At 37.4% G+C, this 21,238-nt stretch overlaps 1 long non-coding RNA gene and 1 pseudogene across 2 annotated transcripts; both read left to right on the top strand.

The window, feature by feature from the left end:
• The first annotated feature begins 403 nt into the window (after positions 1-403).
• Positions 404-1,069, top strand: LOC143850266 (secreted RxLR effector protein 161 pseudogene; annotated as a pseudogene).
• A 6,749-nt stretch (positions 1,070-7,818) lies between these two features.
• LOC143851691 (uncharacterized) lies at positions 7,819-19,519 on the top strand. 2 transcript variants are annotated; one of them, XR_013236462.1, is made up of 7 exons: positions 7,819-7,970; positions 14,543-14,620; positions 16,213-16,311; positions 16,490-16,556; positions 18,651-18,698; positions 18,975-19,025; positions 19,149-19,519. It is a non-coding gene; the product is annotated as an uncharacterized LOC143851691 (long non-coding RNA). The 2 variants fall into 2 exon arrangements; XR_013236461.1 differs by having other exon boundaries at positions 18,975-19,519.
• Positions 19,520-21,238: the final 1,719 nt, after the last annotated feature.

The following is a 21,238-nucleotide window of genomic DNA, read 5'->3' as shown; positions in this document are numbered from 1 at the left end:
ATTATGGAGGAGGTATATGTTGAGCAACCTCCTAGATTTGAAGACTTCAAGCACCCGGATCATGTCTTTAGATTGGACAAAGTCCTATATGGATTGAAGCAAGCTTTAGAGCTTGGTATGAAAGGCTTAGTTCATTTCTATTAGGCAAAGGATTTGAAATGGAAAAAGTCGATAAGATTATCAAAATGAAGGGTGAAGACATACTCATAGTCCAAATCTATGTAGATGGCACCATCTTTGGGTCAGTATATGTGAAGAATTCTCCAGATGCATGCAAAATAAGTTTGAAATGAGCATGATGGGAGAACTTAAATATTTTCTTGGTCTACAAATTCATCAATTGGCAAATGGAATCTTCATAAACCAAGAAAAATATACAAAAGAACTGCTAAAAAAATTTGGAATGGAAAGCTCTCCTCCAAAGTCCACTCCTATGAGCACATCTTCAAAATTAGCAGTAGAGGTCATTGAACCAAAGGTTGATCAGAAAAAGTATAGGGGAATGATAGGGAGTCTTCTCTATCTGACTGCTAGCCGACAAGATATCATGTTTAGTGTTTGCCTATGTGCTAGATTTCAGTCAGACCCAAGAGAATCTCATTTGCTCTCTGTAAAAAAGATATTCAAATATTTGAGAGGCACTCCCGGTCTAGATCTGTGGTATGGAAGGTCAAATTCTTTCGACCTAGTAGGATACTCCGATGCTGACTTTGTCGGATGTAGAATTGATAGGAAGAGCACTAGTGGCACTTGTCAGTTTCTAGGGAGATCCTTGGTGTCTTGGTTTAGTAAGAAACAGAACTCTGTTGCCCTGTCTACCACAGAAGCAGAGTACATTGCTGTAGGAGCTTGTTGTGCACAAGTCTTATGGATGAAGAACACCTTGGAAGATTATGATTTAAAGTTTAAATGTGTTCCAATCCACTGTGACAACACTAGTGCAATCATTCAAACCAAGAACCCAATTCAACATTCCCGAACTAAGCATATTGATATAAGACATTATTTTTTAAGAGATCATTCACAAAAGGAAGACATCATTATCTCTTATATTAATACAAATGATTAACTTGCGGATATTTTTACCAAACCACTAAGTGAGGAAAGATTTTGCGATTTTAGAAGTGGTTTAAATATGTGGACACTTGATCAAGTGAAAGAATTTGAATGAATTGTTGCTTATATGATTATCTATATCTACTATATGTACTTGATTGTATGCTTGCTATTGGATGCATGACTAGATGTCAAACTTTAATATAAAATTCACTCAATTGGTGCCCTTAGCCTTCTTACTTACTAAGAGGGAGACGGTACTATCATCTCTAATTAAGACACTTAAAATTTTGGCAAATGCCTACATCTAGTTCATGAGCATGCCTATTTGGATGCTATTTTGGTATATATATAGGCATAGGCATATCCATAGTTAGATAGGGGGAGTTAAAAGTGAACTCCTAACAAAAAAAGGGGGGGAATCTTGTGCTATCTATAGAGACTCTCTCTCCTCACTCTTTTTTATGTAACAAAAGGGGGAGAAATATGACATCTTGATTATGGTTAGTATGTTCATGACTATGCTTTAATTTGATTATTTGGATCATGAACCAAATTTGTAATTTCTCTATGCTTGAATTAACTACTTATACTTATCTTGTGCGTTAATAGATATACATGCAAGTATAGTACAAATCATGATTAATCATCATTTATGATAAGCATATAATGAGGGGGAGACATAAAATTACATATGTATCATATTTACGGGGAGCCTCCACCCCATAATCAATTTGAATTTGTCATCATAAAAAAAGGGGAGAATGTAAGCCCAAGGGTGCAACCCATTCATATTTTGATGATCAACAAACCCAAATTGATAGTAGATTACTAATGGTTCCTCTAGTGTTGTTATCAAGACAGGAATCATTGAAGTCATCACTAGAAGCAAAGAGAAGAAGGGCTCAACCTAGAGTAAGCTAAGCCTTGGTGGTCATCCTACAAGCATTGAAGACTTAAAGAAACCACATGCACAAAAGCAAGATAGAAGACTCTTCCAAGTGAACATCTCATGCAAGTGCCTAGAAGACAAAGACCCAAGAAGACTCAAGGTTCATGTAGTGTGTAATAGAGTCGTCTTCACATTGAGTCATTTGCATGTATTTATGTTTTCAAAACCCCTTAAAACATATTTTGACAAACTTATAAAGTATTTGAAAACATAGGACAAAAGCCCAAAGACTGCCCACTGCCCCATAGTTTTAAATTGTAAAACTAAATTTCAAAGCAGGGCCGGTCGACCAGGGTACCTAGGTCGACCGCGGAAGGGTTGCTGGAATTCCAGCAATTACCTTTCAAAAGCGGGCCGGTCGACCGAGGCCAATCCGGTCGATTGCGGATATGCTCCTGGATTTATTGGAGCAATTCAGGAAGGTCTTTACGGTCGAACGCCACTGGTTCGGTCGACTGCGTATAGGTTTTGAATGAAAAAAAATAAAACAAACAGGAAGCCTTCGGAGGACGACCGCGGCGATTCAAAATTCAAAATTAAAAATGAGCGCCTGATAAGGGCGGGCGACCGCCCCGATCTGGCAAATGAGCCATTGGGGCTTGCGCAGTTTACTTTTTCTTGGCCAAATATTTACAGTATTGCTCCCAAACGGTCATAAAAACACTTGGGCTATTTAAACCTCATTCAAGACCATCCAAAGAACCTTTTGAACAATCATTTTGAAAACCCTAGAGCTTTTTCTCTTGAAATCAAAAGGATTCTTATTCTTCCTCTTGAAGCATTCATTCTTGCATTCACTTCTTGTCAAGAGGACTCCTTAGGACTTTGATTTGCAATCATTTGGAGTTGTTGTGAGCTTGAGAGATTTGTATTTGCCTATTTAGAGGCTTGTGAGCTTTCATTTTTCCTTTTCTTTCTTGTATTTGCAAAGAGGAGTTGACCCCTTTGAGGCGGTGTGCGAAGAGGGTTGATTCCTTGGAGGCGGTTATTGCGAAGAGGGTTTGTTCCCTTGGAGGTGGATTTGATTGTAAAAGCCAGGAGATTTGGCGCGTGAAATCTCAACATAGTGAAGATAAATCCCAAGGAAAAGACAAAGTACTTGGGTAGTGGAGTAGGTCCGTTTGTGACCGAACCACTATAAAAATCTCCGAGTGATCTCTTTACTCTTCCCCTCTTCTCTACAGTGTTTGGTAATTTCTTTCCTTAACTTGAAATATCATCTTGAATAAGGGTTAGCATAATCTCGATTTAAATCTCACACTCCTTGTAGCTTTTAGAAGAAAATTTTAAATAACCCAATTCACCCCCTCTTGGGTTGCCCTTTGGGATTTCAGTTTTTGACAGAAGAAAAACCACTAAAATTCCGAAGCAAAACCATATGTGAATTAAAGAATCAAACAATCAAGAGAGCAATCACATAAAAGAACACAAAAGAATTACGTGGAAAACCCTCCAATGAAGAGGGAGAAAAAACAGGACGAATCAGATAAAATTTCCACTAATCAAAATGGGAATGCTACATCTCTATCAATTTTGTACCTAAAACTTGAGGAATTACAAGAAATTAAAGAGACGAAAGGGTTGAGCAAATACTATTAAATGTTGAGCAAAAAACGATCAGTGATACATATTCAATGAGTAGAAATTCTTTAACTACAGGCCAAGCTCTCCCTTGCTTCCTGGAAGAAGGAATAACTGATGTAGTATGAAATCTGGAGCTACCTTGTTGCATCGCAGTGGAAACCAAATAGATAAAAAGAAGAATAAAAGGGGCCCTTCGATCACCGTCATAGGGAATAGATTACTTCGATCAACATCGAAGGGGATGAGATTTTACTTCGATCCCATTGAAATCGTGTTTCTCAGAGCGAAACTAGAAAATACTCACAAGTCATTACAGAATTCAAAGGCCTAAAGGCAAATTTTCATTCAATAATAAAAAGAAGTCCCTTACAATTCTTTCATAACATCTATTTATAAGTAAAAGAAACCCCAATAACTAACTTAAGACATAAGTAATAAATCTCAACATTCATCTATCTATTTAAAATAAACTAAATAACAGTTATAACTTGCCGAAGATAGTAATCTCGTAAAAGGCATATACCATATCGAGAAAATACCCATAATTTTCTCAAATCATGTCCAAATCGCGTGATCTTAGGCTCATTGGATAGGTAATCGAAAAACCTTTCTAATGATACCAAAATCAAGCCAAAAGAACAAGATTTCATGCCTAACAAGTTGGCTACAAATAAAATGACAAAAATAGAAGTTAAAAACAAGAAATGTCTTCCACGGCAATGAACCGAAAGTTTCTTAGAGTGATTTTTGTCTGCATCATACTCCTGGTTCAAAAAAACTCGTCCTTGAGCTTTGATGTGTTGAAGAATATTTATCATTTGAAACTCTCAAGGATAAAATCTTACTGCACAAATCCAAAGAAGAAAATATATTATGTCTTGATCTTGAACATGCTTGAATTCATAAATATCTGCTAAAGGCTTCAATGAAGGATCGAATAAAAATAGATCAATGTAAATGGATGAAGAAATCGATATAATATTTTTCCACCCACATATCTCTTTAATCTCCATTAGTTCATATAATATATTATCAGATCCAATTTCTTTTGCTTCAACAATCAACATTCCATAGGGCACATCAATTATTGCTTCAAGTGATTCACTAATCACTTAGCCACCATAAAAAAACGAACGACTCACTATCTAACCTTTTAGTAATGATTAAATATTCATCATCCGAATATTCATCATAGATTGGTGGAGACACCCAATTTATGATTTCTTGCTATAAGTAATAATAAAATTATTTCAATTTTGGTGTTACCTCTAATCTTGGCATTCAACAACTTTCCTTTGAAGCGATAGAAGATACTTCGTATAGATCACGAATCCACGCTGAATATTCATCATAGATTGGTGGTGACTCCCAATTTATGATTTCTTGCCCTAAGGAATACTAAAATAATTTCAATTCTGGTGTAACCTCCCAATCTTGGCATTCAACAAATCTCCTTTGAAGTGATCGAAGATAATCTGTATCCATCGCGAATCCACACAAATATCACTACCAAATTTCTTCTTCAACCCAAGAAAAGAATTTGCTCTGATACCAATTGATGCGGTCCGAAACTCGGAACTACCTTGTTGCGTCACAGCGGAAACAAAATAGATAAAAAGAATAATAAAAGGGTCCATTCGATCACCATCGTAAGGAATAGATTACTTCGATCACTGTCAAAGGGGATGAGATTTTACTTCGATCTAGTCAAAGTCCAGTTTCTCAGAGCGAAACTAGAAAATACTCACAGGTTCTCACATAACTCAAAAGCCTAAATTCAAATTTTCATAAATAATCAAAACAAGTCCCTTACAATTCTTTCATAACATCTATTTTTAAGTAAAAGAAATGCTAATAGCTAACTTAAGACCTAAGTAATAAATCTCAACCGTTCATCTATCTATCTAAAGTAAACTAGATAAAAGTTAAAACTTACCTAAAATAGTAATCCCGTAATAGGCATATAGCATATCGGGAAGACGCTCATAACTTTCTCAAATCATGTCCAAATCGCTTGATCTTGGGCTCGTTAGATAGGTAATCATATCCAAAATCAAGCCAAAAGAACAAGATTTGATGCCTAAAAAGTAGGCTACAAATAAAATGACGAAAATAGAAGTTGAAAATAAGAAATGTCTTCCATGCCAACGAACCAAACATTTCTTGGTATTTTTGTCCGCATCATTAACTTTCCACTTCAAACTAGAGAAATCATCCTTATGAAGTATTTAACATACTATAAATATTATATTTACATGTTCAAAAAGCTGAAGAAGAATCTAGAAAAGGTATAATTATATGTTGATGGAGTTGCGAATGAAGACTTGAAGTTTTTATGTGGTAACTTGTGCATGTATTACACAGTTAACTTTCCCATGATCCAATATTACACTTTGAAACAAGTTTTACTGTTGAATCAGCTTGTTATATAACCAATGAGAATTTATCAGCTTCCTATACCAAATGAGAATTTGGGTGGAGGCACTATAGTAGTGATGGCTGAGCGATATAAAGAAGAAATGGAACTTGATACTTCCAAAATGGAGTTTGATTTCAAAGAAACTTCTAGCATGCGGAGAAGTAGAAACCTTTTGATTCTGGCTCCTTTCTTATCCTTCACAGATGTGGCTACGTGTATAGTGGAAACAGTGGGCTATGGTTTCTATTAGCTCGAGCAAGCCACACCATTATTATCCAAGGTAATAAGTGAGTAGTATTGTAGTAAGTCGAAAGAAAGAAAGAAAAATACAAACTACAGTGAGTCATGAAGTTGTTTCAAAAGACAATAGATTTAAATTAATTTTATTTTAAGAAAGCAATGGAGTGAAAATGGAACCCAAAAATGTTATTATTGAGGACTATATAGGTTATGATAAAGACAACAAATCTTCGATTACTTTAAGTTTTACTGAAGCATTGAACGTTCTGTTTTTACCATTTATATTGGGAGTGAAATTGAAACCAAAAAATATTATTGTAGAATATTAAATAGGTTACTATAAAGACAACAGATATTGACAACTTCAAGTTTTACTGAAGCATTTCAAGTTCTGTTTTTACCATTTATATTGGAGTATTTGAATGAAAAACTTGAAAATAAATATAAATGAAACTTTTAGTCCTCTTCTAATTATGAAATTGGAAAAAATACGTAGGAAAAACCAAAACCAGAGATGAAGATCTGAAACAAAAAAAAAATGTCCACTAGGGGATAAAATCCAAAACAACATATGAAGATCTGAACAAAAAGAAAGACCCTCAGTCCAGTCAACCGAAAAGCTATTACTCAGGTAAAAATCTTAAACTTCAAAACCGCGTGGCTAGGGCGAGGTTGCTGCAACGTCAAGGGTTACGGCAAGAGTGAGTGGCGAATAGAGGGATCGAGGAAGGAGGAGTTGTCATTTGAAGATGGGAAAGTGAAACAAATCTCATGAATTATAAGTTTTTTAACAGAAATACCTCTCATATAATAGCTTTAATTGCAAATAATCCAAGGGTATCTGTGATATTTGTGGAAAACATTCAGAAAATATGTAAATATTTTGAATCATACGGTGGGGATCCGAAATATGTCCATGGATCTTCATGATATGCCCAAATCCCATCCATTAAGGTTTGGATTCTGATGATCCATCCATCGGACCGTCTGGGTCCTTTGACAACCCAAGCTAAATATAATGTAACAGATATTTAACCGCCACAAAATCTGTTGCTATATTTTGCCATGAAATATATTGTGATGGATCATCGGTAAAAAGATATAGTTGTCATTAACCAATGAATGTATTTCTAGTAGTGTCATATTTAATATATTAAATATTTATAAATGAATTTTCATTGATAAAGTATTTAATAGCTTTCTAGAATTATATTTATAAGGTTTTCAACAACCTAGAGGCTTGTCATGGCCACAACTTTTCCTGTTACATAGTGTACATCTATATCTATCTTTACCCAATACATACACATATATGACAATATGTAAGTATGCAGGTCTTATATAACTTTTAGAGGTGAGTTGCTCTTATATGTAAATCCTTTACTACTAAAAGGGAAAATGCATGAATGTTCGTCTGCGTCTTTCTTTGAAATTACATACCCTTGCTTTGTAAATCTTCCTGTTCGGTCCCATTTTTCCTGGGCATTTTTGTCATTTCGCCCCTCAAGGCAAGTGTAAAAAGTCCCACCACATGTAATATGGACCTTTCCTTTCCCAGCCATGCGTTTCCATTTGCAAGAGTCCTGTTATCTTCCCCTACTTTATTTTCGTCCCCATGGTTCCAAAACCCTTGCTGCTCTCATTCCTCACGAAAATCGGATTTAGCTGCCATTAAAGAAGAGGATTCCCCACCTTCGAATCAATCTCTTGTTGGATAAGGTAATTTTTCACATCATATCTGCAAAATAGGGTTTTTGTGGGAGAGGGTTTTAGTGGGTTGGGATATTATTTTTCCTAGGTTTTTTCTTTTGGGTAGCCTACCCCTATCTAACTTGGGGTTTGGGCTCAAATCATGGCTGCCAAAGAGGGTTTTGTGCGTGGGGCTTTTTTATTTTGCTTCGAAATGAAGGAGGATTTTGGAGGGTTGGGTTTTTTCTTTTGTAATAGAATGTCTCCTTTGGTAATAGAATGTGGTTTTTTTTCCTGGGTTTTTTCTTTTGGGTAGCCTACTCCTGTCTAATTTGGGGTTTGGGATCAAATCATTGGTGCCTGTAGACACCCCATTTTGACCGAACCCTAATAAGCCCAGTTAGGACAGGAACTCTATCAAACTAGTGTTTTAGCGCCCCAAATTTGTTCCTAAGTAGGATAGGGTCCCACTAAAGTTCTCGTAAAATTTTGTCCAAATCCGTCGCTGTTTGCCTAGCAAACGGGCGACGTTTGTGGTGTAGCGTAGTGTAGGAATAAGGGTGGCGATTTAGCCAGAAATAGGGGTACGGTGGAACCTGGAAAACCAGTTCAAATTTTTCGTAATAGGTTGTCCAGGGAGAACCAAGGGGTATACGGATTAGTGTGTAACAAAATTAGTTTGGGGAGAATCTTAGGAAGCTTCCTTCCTAGGTGGTTAGGATTTCTTTGATCTTAACCCTTGAATCAAAAGGTGATATGAAGGGTTAAGATCAAAGGGAGAGAAGATATTTTTTGCAAAGATTTTTTTCCCCTGTTTTCTACTTGGTCCCCCCTGCTGGTATAAAAAGTAATTATAAATACACTAGGGTTGGTTGTCCATGGAAAAGGAGGGGGGCAATTATATCTTATTTTTGCTTGGGCTTGTCTTACCCGAGGCACCCCCTGTAGGTTAGGAAAAGTATAAAAATGCACTAGAGGTGGTTGTCCAAGGAAGGTTTGGGGGGGTCGTATTTATGATATCTCACTACAAAACCCAATCGGTTAAGGTTTTTAGGGGTGGGATTTTTGCAAAGGAGGAGAAAATACAGAAAAAAAACACAGTGATAGGGAGAGAGGGTTTGGGGAATTCTCTCCTCTGACGTCACTCCCGCCGGAGCTCCAGCCGAATCATCTTCTCTGTCTTCTCCATCATCTTCTTCTTCTTCCTCTTCTATCCCTTCTCAAAACCCATTTCCATTGCCATTTTCACCCAAACCGCCAAACCCCCGGCCATTACCACCGGAATCCGGACCTGTCCGACCGAAATCCGGCTAGCTCCATAACCTCCTCCACTTTCTTCTTCTCCCCATCACCTTCTCTGTTTTTTGCCAAACTAAAACCCATCTCACAAACCCCATTTTCCAGCCGAAACCTCATCTTCTCCGGTGGGTTTGCCGGAATCCGGCAAAACCATCGCAGCCGCCATCAACCCCTACCACTAAAACCCAATGGCCAAGACCCCATCTCTATTTCTGCAATCTCTCACCACCACCACCATCTTCTCCGGTGAGAAAACCCCTTTTCGACCATCACAAACCCCATTAAATCCGGTCCTCCATCCTCCACACTCCCAAACCCATTTTCATTTCTATCTTCCATCTTCATCCTCATTTTCAGCCATTAAACCCCCTTTTAAGTCTCCCCAACTCCATCTTCTCCGGCCGAATCCCACCACCATCTCTAACCGGGCTTGCAACCCCCATCAAACCCACCTCTATTTTTTCCATTTCAATCTCCCTTATCCATACCACCTTACCTTTATCTTCTTCTCCATTTCCCCCGGTCAAAAGCCATACTCCGGCCAACTCCATTGAATCCGGCAAGGCTGCCGGAGCTCCGAACGCTCTTTTTTTTTCCACCATTGCTACCTCTCCATCCACATTAGCCCCATTTTTTTCCATTTCCATCAAAACCCATCTCTAACTCCTTCAATAATTTAATCCCAACAGATTCCACCCTCGTCATCACCATCATCATCTCCAACCCCACCATCCAACTCCCCAATCGAAACCCTAACCCATGGCCTCAATCCTCAAACCTCGTTAGATCTGTCCCAACTTCCATTTTAACCGAAACCCCCCTTACATCTTCTTTCATCCCCCTCATTTCTTCATCTATTTCTAGACCAGGTTCGTGAAGGGGCTTTTCTAGATTCTCGTTCATAGAAAGTTGGAATTGCAGAGAGGGTTTAAGAGTAGTTAAAAAGAAGAAAAAGAAAAAAGAGAAAGAGTACGAAGAGAGGCAAAGCTGGGGGGAGAATTCAAACTCTTGTATAAGGGTAGTGCAAAGAGGAGGAAAGTCAGGCTATCGATCCGCCACCGGGTTCAGCGCTAATTAGTTCAGAATTGTGGCATCTATCAGGTTCAGCACCAATCCCATTTTTGAATTTTGGCATCCACCAAGTAAGGTATCAAGCAACTCAAGTAATTTTCTTCCCCCCTCCCTTTTACCTGTGATTTGCATGGTGATAGTATCAACATGAACTCTGTAAATTGGTTCTTATTTATGCTGATAGTTACATGAGTTGTTTAGTCAGATTGCATGTTGATTAATTGGGAGGTTTTTTTTTTTTTTTTTTTTAAGAATAGAATAGAAGGTAGGCCCCATGTTGGCCTATGAAGTTTAATCTCAAAGAATTACTGATGGAAGGGAATGATTGTTGCATATTCATCTCCACCATAATTTGAGTGAATTTCATTTTCTTTGAGTATTCTATACTCCAGTGCATCTCAGATTGTGAAATTTGGAGCTTATAGCATCATTTGGAGCCAAGCCCGGTTATTAGAAATGATTTTTAGTGTCATTTTCCATTGAGTTGATATGGTCAGTTGTTCTCACGTGTATTGTTATTTTGGAATTTTTGTGTGCGTGTGTTCAACTGAATTATGGTAATTGTCAGTGAATATAATCGTCTAGAGGAGGGTTTTACACTTTATTCTATCTCTATGTGGTTTGAGCTCCCCCTGCAAATTAAATTTGGCTGAGCTGTAAAGCTAGCTTCATTCCTCGGGTTTGCTACTATGGCAATGACAGGTTAAAGCAGAATACTAAGCTATTGCATTGGGAGGCAGTGTTTGATGGTTAGTTTGGAATGTTCCTCATTTTTGAAAAATAAACCGTGAGCTTGTTTCTGTATCAATGTTGGTCAAGCAGAAGAGTGGCATTCCCTTCTATGTTTGGTCGAACCTGCGATCTTCGCTCTGTATCCTTGCATTTCATATGCTTGCAGGGAAAGAATCAGTGAGATTTGAAAGGGATGGTGGGCATGATTTCTGGAACAGGTTTAATGAGAGCTATCCTTCGGCAGGTTCAATTTTAACTCCATAGTGTTCTGAATATCCAAGTGAAGTCCATATGACTGTTGAGGCTTCCAGTGCTGCTCAAGAAAGGTATTCGAAGGCTTTTAGAAAATGGTTTTAACATTCAAGACTAGCAGTGCAGTGGCAATATCATCGCCATGATCGACAGAGAAATTGAGGGAGGCGATGAAGGCGTTAGCCCAAGCCCATTCTTAGCGGACTTACTCAGTCCAAGTAGTGCTCCCCTCTTTATTTAGTAGATTAAATACAGTCTTTTAGATATCTTTTAGATAGAGGAGCCCTTCATTCAGGAGATCATTATGGTCTCAATAATGAGTTACACTAGGAGACATGCTTTGTCTCCTTAAGGTGATCCTCCCTTAGAGACGAGCCTTGTTGTTTAGAGTCTGCCCCTTAGGGATGTCACCTTAATTTGGTAGGGAGTTTTCTCATAGGAGGCATGCCTTGCCTCAATTGTAGAGTCACTTGTTTGAAGGCGAGCCTTGTCTCATTTAGAGAGTTTTCTCTTTAGGAGGCTTCCTTAGCCTCAGGTTAAAGCCCCCCTTCTTTGTAGCGAGTCGTTGACTCATTTGTCCTTTTGGAGGAGTTATTAGAGAGTCTTTAACTCACTCATCCTTTAGTTGGTGTTATTTAAAGAGTCTTTGACTCATTTGTCCTTATTAGAGAGTCTTTGACTCATTTATCTTTTTAGTTAGTATTATCAGAGAGTCTTTGACTCACCCGTCCTCTTGATAGTATTATTAGAGATGATAATACCGTCTCCCTCTTAGTAACTAAGAAGGCTAAGGGCACCAATTGAGTGAATTTTATATTAAGGTTTGATCATTTCTTTGTCTTTGGCGCTAGCTTACCTGGTTTAGGGGTTTCCCCTGTTAGCCCTAGGGTTCGTCCCTAGGGTTTTGCTTTGTGTATTCCCTTACGTCTTTGACCAAAAGGGTGAAAACATTCTAAAAATCCAAAAGTTCTTGAAGCATTCGAAATTTGAAACTCAAAAAATATTTGAAAACTTTAAAAATATCAAAAGCATTTGAAAAATATTAAAACTGTTAAATCATTTGAAGTGTTAGGTTTTAGTTAGGAGAGTTCGTGTTTCGAACTACGTTGGCTTGATCATCTCCCACGAGGTACGTAGCGCAGCTCGCCAGCTCGGGATTCATGTCCCAATTCCAGCCAAACTTGGTAAATAAATACTTTAACCCTTTTTTCTTTAAAATCGTGTTTTCAAAAAGCTCTTCTTCTAGAGTTAGGAATTTCTCTTAGATAGAGAGTTTCTTAAAGAATTAGGGGGTTTGTCTTTGATTTGTTGTGTGCTTGTGTGTACTTAGAGCTAGGGGTTTGTCCTAGAGTTATAGGACCGCCTCCGTCCGGTCAATTGGCGATCCACATCGCCGACTGATGATTAGAATAGGATGCGTTAGCCCACCTTTTGTTTTTCTTAGGGCATACAGCCTAGTTACACATAGGTTGTAGGAACCACCTGCATTAGCTTGGGGCTAACATGCATTTAGTTAGGGCATATAGGGTGTCCTAAAATCCACAATTCACTGAAATCTAAGTGATCGCTCAAGAAGCTTTAAGAACTAGTCTGGTCTTTTAGGTCGAGTATAGGATAGAGGTCTAGGTGTCTTAGGCATCCTAGCTTAGAATAGGCGCGAAGAACTACGTTGCTCTGATTCTCGTGGAGGTGGGGATACGTAGGCTTATTCGGATGAACATTGGACCATCCGAAGACTCGGGCTAAATCGTTTAGAGTCTTAGGATTTGTCGTTTTGTTATGTTGTGTGTTTTGCTATGTTTTCTTACTTTCATGCGCAGACCTTACACCTTTAGTTGTAGCATGCATGTGTTTGCCCACCAGAACTTAGACACTCATTAGGCATTCACACATAACCTAGCGATGCTTAGGTGATACACTTCTGTCATTTATGTTGTGTATGCTTATTATTTCATCTCCGAGTCATGCATGAGTAGTTAACCGTCCACTCGGGGATATTTGTTCCCATTTCACATGATTTTTGCCCAAAACTCTTCGAGGTTAATAATAAATGGCATAAGAGACCAAGTGCTTGCACTCGGACGAATTTGGGGTGCTCTTCGGACCTTCCCCATTCGTAATCACACACGGACCTTTTGTATCGCTGGTTATCCATTGTAGACAGAGCATTTGTTTTGGTTCCATGGCGTATCCATGGATGGCGACTCTGAGTTATTTTAGGTGCATCTTGGTTTGAGGATTTATCCTTGGATCAAGAGGTATCTAGTTTGTATCGCCACTCGTGCTATGCTATGAGGGTGGCATCCGTTTCGAGAGTTCCTTGGTATAGCTCTCTTTCATACGTGGATGATCCAAAGGGTGTTGGGGGCTCGTCCCTCACCTCTCTCTCTGGATCGGGGTCCACAGTGCCAAAGAGGGTTTTGTGGGTGGGGCTTTTTTATTTTGCTTCGAAATGGAAGAGGGTTTTGGAGGGGTGGGTTTTTGTTTTTGGTAGCCTACCTCTGTCTGACTTGGGGTTTTGGCTAAAATCATAGCTGAAAAGAGGGTTTTGTGAGAAGGGTCTGGAAAGAAATGGAAGAGGGTTTTAGGAGGGGTGGGTTTTCTTTTTATGGGTGGAGGTGGATGCAGAGCTGTGTATCTTTTTCTCTTATTCTTTTAAGAAAATATAAAATAGTATACATTAAAGTAAATAAATGGGTTAAATCCTTTTACTACTAAAAGGGAAAATCATGTGAAAGTTCGTCTGCTCCTTTTGCTAAAATCCCCTGCCTTTGCTTTGTTAATCTTCCCATCAGGTACAATTTTGCAAAGGCATTTGCACCATTTCACGCCTCCTAAGATATTTACAAAAATCTCACCACGTGTATTGCTTTACCATGCCACGCGTTTTCATTCGAGGGAAGCGTGTCGTCTCAGTTTTTGACCTTTTAGCTCAGAAATTGGAAAGGTTCTAGAGGGTTTTATCCCGTCTGTTTTATACTATGAAAAGCGGAGAAGAAGGGTTTTCGGGATTTCGCTTTCCTTTGAGATATGTGATGCCGCATGGCTTGCCGAAGCCCCCTTACAAATCTATTTCTTCTTGCAGGGTACTTTTCTACGATGATGACTTATGCCCTCAATGGCACAACTCAGATTGCAATCTTGATAGGAAATTATAACGGATTTTGTATGTTGTATTGTTTATGGTCCTCTATGTTTCAGTTGTCTCACATGGTTTTTTTTTTGTGATTCCTTAATTGATTCTCCAGCCTGGGTTTCGAACGAATTTGAAACAAGAATCAAAAGCAGTGATGCATCAATTGATGATTTTGTTTCACTATACAAGTGTGAGTATTTCACCTATTAGTAATTGACAAATGCTTTTCTTTCTATTTATAACATTAAAGTGTACTATTGTGTCATGATGTATTGCAACTGCATCCATTATCAATTTAAAGAATCATTATCACTTCTTTCACATTCGTAGCATTCGCATAGTTTGATTGTCCTTTTTATTGTCTTCTTCTTTTTGAAGACTGGTTTTTGCAGCCTTAGTGTTGTCGTATGTACTCATGGCATAGTTCCTATGAACAAAAGACCTTCGGAATGTAACTTTTGTATACTTTGTATTGATATGTATCCCTCTTCTAAAACACAAACAATAGAAAATTTAAACATTAATTCAGAGAAATTGGCAAGTTCGCCCCCTGTCCATTTTTATATTGACAAATGTTACTCAGGTCCATGCATCCTTCTCATTCTCCCGGATCAACTGAACAGTGTGGTGATCAACGATCTTCATCTTCTTAGCCACCGTCCTCCGCCACAACAGGCGTATATTCTATATGTTTGATCTGCAAATTTCAATAACTAAACTTTCTGGAATAATGCCTGAGAAAGCCTTTTTTTTTTTGTTGAAGGGCTAAGATCATATGCATCATTTGTAGATCATAAGGTTTGGATATAACAACTGGATCCAATCCAATGCCATTGGATCCAAATCCTAATGTGCGAAATTATTTTGTACCGTGTCCCAGGCGGAGCCACAAAATTTTATAGAGCGTCCTAGATCTGAGTGAATGGTGTCAATGTACGAAAACACCGTTTAAATTTCCGTTTATTTTTTGGCTATATTAGAGGCATTACTTTGCATAAATATGACATGTGTGAGGCTATAATGAGGCAGTTCTTGTGGAAAAGTACTCTTCGCCTCTATTTTATCTGAATCCTAAATTTATGTGAATTGTTATTTTCCTTCTTTTTTTTTTGGCTTCATTATGTTCAGCTAATTAATTTTTCTAGGGGGAAGTTGTTTCATTCTTATGAAGAAAATAATGTCATTTTAGGAAAAGATGTCCAGAATGAGGTGGAAAATTCATTACCTCTGAATTGTAATAATCTTGGATTCAATGTGATGGGAAAAATGTTGTCACTTTTTAGGTCCTGTTTGTTTTGGACTTTGATCACAAATTGTGAGTCGAAAACTGATTATTGGATTCAATGTGAAGCCATCAGTATACTGACTGTTGGGGGATTAAGGCATGCTTCCAAAGCCTTTGTATGTAGGCAAGAGGCCCCATTGTGTCCCATTAAAATAAAAGTGTCTATCTGTCATGCCCTCTTCATATTTCCTAAATTTTATTTTTGAGTTTCTAAAAATTATAACTTCTGTTTCCATTTTGAAGCTTTTAGATAGATTAGATTGTTTGGTCTTCTGATCATCCGGAAAGGTGTTTCATGAATGTGAGGCCTTTAAGGAATTTTGGGCCACTTTCATGTTACTTCGCCTATTTTCCCCCTAAATTTGGTGGAGTTTTGTCGAATTTATTGTTATTTTTTTAATTTCCCCCTTCACATGAGTTCTATTATATTTGTTTTGAAGAATAAAAATGATGCATATTTCTTGAATCTAAAGCAGTGTGTTCATTCTATCCTAAAGGTAGATGATATACACAATGAAAGATTATCAGATTGAAAATACATTCTATGATTGATGTGCGGCTTGGTTGGATTTTGAATGCAAGAGGACATTGAAGAGGTAATTGGATTGTGGGTAAAGCTTTCTTTTTATTCATTTTCCCTTTTTTTGTTGATACCCGGTTTTGGATTTATTGGATGCATATCAATTTAGGTTGTTGGCTTTTGCATTTTTGGTTAAGTTTGCCTATTTATTTTGTTGTTAATAAATGCTTCTGAATTGCATTATATTTCCACAGAAACGACCATTGCCTGCTATCAGATGGACACAGACAAAGCGGGACGACTCTTAAATTCAGATACCAGGTAACCTGTTTATGTAACGAATGGCATCATGTGTTACTAAGAAAATTTTGATGTTGAACAGATGGTGTTTTGGGTATCATGTGTACATGTATATTGTATAAAAATGACTCAGTCAGTGGCTTCAAAAGAGGCCTTAATCTTCCATATGCAAATAAGAGTATCAAGTTCTGCCAAGTGAAACATATCTTTGCGCCTTTTTCACCTCATAATGTCAGATTGGGATATGCATGTAACCATGTCAAGGAGGCTATCAAGCCGGGTTCAAGGGTTGGGCACGCTGGGGTGATGAGAGAGGCCACTATATGTGCTTGGATTTTGCATATTTGTATCACACCCCAGGGACCTGTACTTCCTTATTGAAGAATTGACATGTTTAGGTTTGCAATTGATGTCATTGCTATATTTATCTCTACATTGTATCTATTACTATGTAATTGGTGAGGAATAATATTTTATTCTATGTAATTATTTTTAATTGCAATTACTATGTAATTGTTTTTAATTTTTTGTTTCTTCTTATATGCTTTGTATCTTGACCACCTCGGTATTTTTTCCAATAAAATAGGCTACCATTATCATATATATATATATGAGAAAACGGTTCTTACACATATGTGTAGATAAGTTATCTACACACTAGCTTAAAATACAGTGGGGGCCACATTATTTGGGTGATCCAAACCATTCATTTTAAGGCCCTCACATAGATAGGGTGTCCACAAAAAATCAGATCCATAGGATCATCCTAACCATTCGAACTGTGGAGGTAAAAAATGGACTAATTTGTGAAGGTTTAAAGACATCCATTTTACCTCCACAAATCGTAGGGTTGGGATGATCCTATGGATCTGATTTTTTGTAGACACCCTATCTATGTGAGGGCCTTTAAAATGGATGGCTTGGATCACCCAAACAATGTGGGCCCCCACTGTATTTCAACCTAGTGTGTAGAAAACTCTCTACACATATGTGTAGGAACCGTTTTCTCTCTCTCTCTCTCTCTCTCTCTCTCTCTCTCTATATATATATATATATATATATATATATATATATATATATATATATATATATTATTCTACTTTTGCATCTTAAAGAAATCATACTGATTGATACTACCATCAGATTTTTGGTATGGTTTCTTCACGTGGAATTGATATTTTTAGTTAGTTTCTACTGTTTATACAAGCTCACACCTTGGATCTTGTATCGAATGAAGGTTAAGCTGCATCCTGTTTAAGGCTTTAGATTAATTTAACGTGCCAGCTTAATCTTATGGCAAGTTATATTATATTAAATTAAGTAATAAATGGACGGAAGTTGATGGACCTAACCCATGTGGCCTGTTTATGGTCGCTTCATTGTGCACGTCATATTACAGTGCCACGGCCTTTTATGTATTTTCTGTTAGAGTATGGCCAAATATCTGGAAGCATGATTGGTGGCAGTATCAGTTTTCTTCTATTGATATAACAAGGAAGTTTATTGTGAAGAAATAAAATGGTATCTGTGAAATCCCTTTTAATAGAGTTAACACCCTTTTAATAGAGTAACGGAGTTAGTTCTTCTTAGGCTGAGATGCTTCAATTGTTAGATGGGTGCTTTGGTGTCCCTTTGAATGCTTAGTGGCATATTTCCGTGTTAGGCATCACCAAGCTTTATTAAAAAAAAACCTTCTTTGAAAAAAAAAGTGTCTTTGAGGACTTTTGGGAGCAGATATCCTCTTATTATGCTATATTTGTTTCTTATCTACATTTCTCTCCCATTCTTAATCTTTCTACTTTTTTAGTATTGTAAAAAATTGTCGTGTGTGGCCTTGCATATAATGGTGATGACCTTCACAATTTTCTCCTTATCTCCTTTGTTATAAGGAGAGTTAAACTGCAAGCGATATGCTAGCAATGAAAATTTAATTACCATGGCCTTCTAGGATTTTTGGGAGAAGATATCCTCTTATTATGCTTTCCTTTTAATGTATTGAGTTCCCTATGTTGTCATTGGTAAATATTTTTTTCCCTCTGCCCTTGTATAAAGTGTTACGGTATCTCCTTACATTATTCAAAGCTTCTCAAAATTGACTTCTCTTGGATTTTTCAGGTTATTATGGTTTTTTCTCTGGTAGACTGAGAGGATTCCAGCTCTGAGGTCTGGTTCCCTGCCTTATTCCTTCGTGTAACCTCTTTGTTTTCGATTTTGTGAAATACAATAAATAGAACAAGGTATAGGGAACGACTACAAGATGTGCGTAATTTTTAGATTTGTTTCTTATTGATGTGTTAATAGTTATCTAATTGAGTTTCATTTTGAAAATGCTGAATGTGAGACCAAAACATTTTAGTAACATAAATTTTCTCAGTACATTCCCAGAAAATTTTCATTTAAAATCCAAGCAGGTGCTGAATTTTTCTGGGTTATATGCAGGTATATATCAGGTTTATCATCCTACAACAGTTGGGTAATGTTTCCGGTCAGGTGAGAACAACCATTCCAGTGTAATTCCAGATCTATTCAAACTGTTATTTTTCTACCAGGGTTATATGCAGGGATATATCCAGGTTTATCATCCTACAAAAGTTGGGTTATGTTTCCGATCAGGTGATGACAACCATTCCAATGGAATTCCCGGTCTGCTCGAGCTGGTTTTCCACAACTGTTGGGACTTGCTTGGAGGTCAATCACTTAGCACAGGGTGGATCTCAAGGAGGGATTCTGATTAGAGAAAACCATAAGGAATAGGCCATTGGCATGGGATAGGATGGGATGAAATTATGGTATGTTTTATCTGGTGGGCTTTTTAGTGCCATTTTAATAAAATGAAGTGTTCTTTCAAAAGCAATTTGTTCAATATTTTCAATGAGCTGGATAACTGTGTGGCCGTTTACATTAATAGAAGATTTGTGTAATTATCATTTCATGGAAAGAATTTCAACTTGTTCCACTAATTCAACGTTTTTTTTTTTTCCTTACAGATGATTGTATGTCGCAATGTGGAGTAATTTGATATTTTACATTGTAGAAGGCTTCGGTTGTTATATTTTTATGAGAATGGTTTTCACTATTTCAGGAAAATGGTTAGCCTCATATTATTTCTGGATCCCCAGCGAGAAAACATATGTTTTTTCATGTCTAAGATGGTTATTATATGATTTTTTTCGGGATCTTAAAATACATGCATATATAGTGAGGTTACAAAACTTCCATGAAAGGGTCGTTTACTCTCAATTGGGTTCAATCAGATAAGTGGGAAATTGGCAAATGAAATTTTTTTTAAACATACTATTTTGGAAAACCAAAGAAAGGCCTTCATAAAAGCATTATGCAGTCATTGGTGTCTTAAGTGACTGATGGCAGGATTTATTTGAATATGTTATTTTCCATTTTACTTGGTGGATACAATGATGGTTTTCACAAAAACAATTTATTTATACCTTACTATACTAATCATATTCTAAGATGAGGAAAGTGTTGGTGAGCTTAAGCTCACCAAACTTATGGTGCGCTTAAGCTCCCAAATCACTTGGGTCCCACATTTTCTGTGGTGATCCAAACCATTCATTTGCAAGGCCTTATCATAGATAGGGTGTTTACCAAAAATCAGCTCCATAAGATCATCCTAACCCCTCCATTTGTGGAGGACAAAAATGGGCAGATTTGTGGACAAACAATGTCTGTCAATTTTGGCCTCCACAAATGGATGGGTTAGGATGATCCTATGGAGCTGATTTTTGGTACACACCCCATCTATGCAATGGCCTTTCAAATGAATGCTTTGGATCATCCTAACAAAGTAGGCCCCCATGTGATTGGGCGCTTAAGCTCACCATAAGTTTGGTGAGTTCACCAACTATGGAGCTGATTTTTGGTACACACCCCATCTATGCAAGAGCCTTTCAAATGAATGCTTTTGATCATCCTAACAAAGTAGGCCCCCATGTGATTGGATGCTTAAGTTCACCATAAGTTTGGTGGGCTTAAGTTCACCAACACTTTCCTCTTCTAAGATATACATACCTTCACGTGCATATTTAACTAGTGTAAAAAAAATATGAATGGACAAAAGTACAACTGGAGGCCACTTACTCGATAATCCAAAGCATTTATTTTCTAGGCCTTTCTATCAATTGGCCATGGAGCAAAATCCACTCTCACTCCACTGTGCATGTGATGATACAAATTAAAAAAAAAAAAAAAAAAACTATTGGGCTATCCCAAACAAGATGGATGGGGCCACAACATCATTTTGATTACTTAAATATACTTTCAAAAGATGTGATGAATATACCATACAACCTTCTTATCTATTTCTATGTTGGTTGGTTACGTTTTGTCCCTTTGTGCCCAAAGTGAAGTTGCTATTACTTAACAATGTAGTGGGCTCTCACCTACAAAAGTCGACTATGAAATGCCTTTCTGCAATTGTCCTGGCAAATCCCCTTTAACGTCACAATGATATATATTGGTATGTGAACCGTGATATATATAAAACCCCTGGGCTCTGTTTGGATACATGTTACCTTGTGGCTGTGTTTAGATGCCATATGCAAGGGATCCTCATGCAATTCCTAAGCATAAGAATGTACTTTTTGGATTAGTTGTGATGTTTATTTACCAAAGTAACACCCAAATCCTTAGAGATTGCTGGGCAAGAAACATGAATAATAACTATATTTTTGGTGTCGTGGCAT

The sequence above is a fragment of the Tasmannia lanceolata genome, unplaced genomic scaffold (assembly GCF_043159265.1).
Source record: "Tasmannia lanceolata isolate RefF3 unplaced genomic scaffold, GAP_Taslan_0.1 ptg000018l, whole genome shotgun sequence".
In the NCBI taxonomy this organism is placed as follows: Eukaryota; Viridiplantae; Streptophyta; class Magnoliopsida; order Canellales; family Winteraceae; genus Tasmannia; species Tasmannia lanceolata.
Note: the sequence above shows the minus strand (reverse complement) of the source record. Positions and strands in the feature narration are given on the sequence as shown.